Here is a 3,653-nt window from a genome sequence, read left to right as displayed (position 1 = left end):
TTTGTTGTTTTGAGTTATATTTTTAGGATTAAAAACAATTTTTTTTTTGTATTATTTGAAGTTGTATTAGTTTACTTGAAAATGTTATAAAAGTTAAATGTGTTTTGTGTTTTTTCAATTGCAGTATTTTAGATTAACAAACACGAAAAACTTCAAGAAAAAAAAAAAAAAAGGTGAAATTTTAATAAAAAAAATTGAGAATTACAAAGAAATTAGATTTTTTTTATTTTCATGAAAAAAAGAAAAAACGTCAACTTCGTCTACAGCGAAGCAGCTTTATAAAAAGATCTCTACCTTGATTTTGATCGGTCAGTTTGTATGACAGCTATATGCTATAGTGAATCGATTGGAATTACTTCCTCTCATATTACGTCATTGTCTTTGACAATAATCCACACCAACTTTGGTAAAGATATCTTGTCAAATAATAAATATTTTCATAGAAAAACTTGATTTTGATCTGTCAGTTTGTATGACAGCTATAAGCTTTAAGAGACCGCTATTGGCGATTTCAACATATGGGTTGCTTCGTGCAGAGAAAAGATTGTGTGCAAAATTTCAAAGTGATAACTCAAAAATTTTACATCGAAATCGCTATACAATTGATAAGAAAAATGTGTTCAAGTTTGTGCCTTAAGTCTTTTGTGTGACGGCAAGGCGCAAGTAGTACTTGTCATAAAAATTACCTCAAAGTGGGAAAGTGGAAAAGTAAAGACAACAACAATTAATTAATTCGTTAACATGATGATTGACAAATGTTTCTAGTCATGGCATTGGGCGACTAATCGCTCGCGTCAGCAGCTTTGAAGGTAGCAATTGCTTGTAAAAATAACCATATACTCGTAAATGTAAAAAATCCCTGATGACCACTGAAAAACAATGCTTAGCGTGTATTTTAGTTTAGAATCAGCAGAAGCTATGATTGATAGTACTAGTTATTAACTTCAGTAAAGTGAAAATTGCAGTTTTAAGCAGCTCTTATAGTAAAATATAACAACTATAACAAAAATTGGCTACCTAATACTTTAGCTGGCATAGAGTGCTCTTTCCTAAGCACCAAAAATATTTTTTGATTTATAAAAGAATTTCAATGAAAAACCGCATAGAACTTGTTTTGTAAAAATGCATATTAATAGAGTAAACATTTCCTTGAAGCTTAAATATAAATAAAATAATATTAAGCTGATAGGCATTGAAGTGGCGCTATCAAGATCAATGCATCGCTTACTTCTTAAGCGTCGCATTCGGCATATTGCGCTGCAGCTTCGATAGCGCTGAAGGTCAACTGGTCAGATGATTGCCTTAGTTATGCTACAAGCATGAGCGCTGCTACTGTCAGTGCGACCGCACCAAATTCGTTATCAAAACCAGCGTGTGAACTCTTAAGCCTAATTATCTGAGCATAAGGTAGGCTACTATTTATCGGCACACACACACCCACATGTAAACACATGTTTCGTACCACAGCTGTTATCACAAGGGAGTTCAATCAACAACAACAACAACAATAACAAAATAAAAATAAATAAAAGAAGAAATAAATTTGTGGCAGCAAAAGTGCAAGCAATCAACAACCAATAACAATAACAACAACAACAAGAACAAAGTAGGAACGCTTAAAGCCCTCAAAAGGTCCAAATTCCACAATAAAAATTTTCGCTACCGCGCTGCTTGCCACCGACGCAATCGACGCTGCAACACGCGCCAGTTTCAACAGACAGTCCATCAATCAGTCCGGCAGTTAGCCCAACAGCCAGCGCGCCAACAGAAAGGAACTGCAGTACCGCGGTTGCGCCACCACTGACCGCTTACCAGAAGTGCAACAAACAAATTACCAAACTGACAGTGTTGCACTTCATTATTATTTTTGCTGCTATAAATACCAATGACGCGTGGGTGAGTAGTTTCCAAACCAAAAAAACGCACAAACATACCTACCAGACATATGCAGGTGGCAAGCGCGCTCGCTGGGTAACGGTAACGTAGAAATTGCGAATTTTCGACGCCACAATTATACACGAAACCAGCCAACAACAAAAACAAAAATATGCTTTAGAGCGTTTACAGTTGCAACAGTAGCTATTGATACAATAGCAACAGCAACAACAGCAATAGCGGCAACATGGCAACATTTCGTTTGCTATTAAAATTACAATAACAACAATGTGTGCAGTAGCGAACGATAACGCACTTATGATATCGGGAACTTGATTTGCGACCCAATTTGGAAATTGGCAACTTGTTTCACAGCTGTTGCAATATCAAAAACGGGCATGGCATGCTCCAGTAAAAAACTGACTGTTACTTACACCATCTGTGTTTTCTGGAACTGGCAAAGGCAAAGCAAGGCTATAGCGAACTGAAAAAGAGATAGTGCCTTCAAAGGTATAGCCATTCCCGACGATTTTTTTATGACAACAAGAGCAAAAACATTTTTAGTTGCGGCGGCTCTGGAAGTCTGTGTCCTGGCGGTAGCATGGTGCAAACACAAATTCTTCCCAGAGACGCCGATTGCGGATACAGACTCTTAAGAGGGAAGAAACTTTCAAACCTCTTTATTGATAAAACAGTGAGTTGTGGTCGTTGTCATTAGCGTTGTGCTATACTACGCACCTGAGGGAGGCGGAGGAATCTTGTTCATACAATTTTTTTTAGTAGGAGGTAACCGGAATGCGGAACTTTAATCCGCTAAACTTAACCTACTCCCAACTCAAGACTCTCGCATGGTACCTCCGGTTAAGTATTATTTCGTGGGAGGGACAAGACAATTAAATCTCCCCTATTATGCGGACTGACGGACGGCTAATATGTTTAAAATGTTTCAGTTTTGTCATTATGAATGCTGATGCTTCGCTAACGGCTTTCCATTGTGTGGTTTTATGTTTTTCTTATATTTAGAGCAATAAAATAATACTTGTTCGTCGAACAGTTCGGCTAAAGTCCACGCATGTCCACTAAATATTTAGGTACGATGAAAATCCAAATCCCCATGTCGTGTGTCTATCCACGAGTGGATGTTCGGTATTAGTCGGTGGGTCCAGCGCCCTTTGGATGAGCAATTCCCCTTATTCCTCTCCCCAGTTCTTGCTGATACTGTTTTAGGCGCTGGTAGCTGATTAATCGGTGGAGTTCTGCAATTGATTCTTAAGCATACGCTTCATATCCATTGCCTGTACCTATGCTGCGTACAATATTACGGAAGTCATTGCTTTTGCTATCAAACATCGCCGGCTGGATTCTCAATAGAGCATTATAAATTTTTTTTGTTTTACCGGTAATACGATAGGTGTTCCTTAAATTCAAATTTTATAGTCCAATTTTACTCCCAGATACTTAAGCTCTGGCTGTGGAGTAATGTCACACTCCCTATGGTTAGGTCTATTCGTTCTTCCAATTTGGCGAAGCACCACTGGTGCTTATGAGAGTTTTGTGCTTCACCAGTTCCAGACTTACAGAAGTAAGTAGACCATTTGAGCACTCATTGCTTTTATTTCTAAGTCTGCTACTGTACCACTATGAGATCGTCCGCATATGCTAATTTCACGTCTGTTGGTTGCTGTCTTCTTAGCACCCATAATAGTGGGCATAATACTGAGCCTTGAGTCGTTGATTCTATATGTTTGAACTAAGGTATGCGATCAACAAACTGATCG

The sequence above is a fragment of the Bactrocera latifrons genome, unplaced genomic scaffold (genome assembly GCF_001853355.1).
Source record: "Bactrocera latifrons isolate USDA-ARS-PBARC rearing strain unplaced genomic scaffold, ASM185335v1 scaffold_239, whole genome shotgun sequence".
Classification (NCBI taxonomy): domain Eukaryota; kingdom Metazoa; phylum Arthropoda; class Insecta; order Diptera; family Tephritidae; genus Bactrocera; species Bactrocera latifrons.
The sequence above is the reverse complement of the archived record's forward strand: the minus strand, read 5'-3'. Positions refer to the sequence as shown.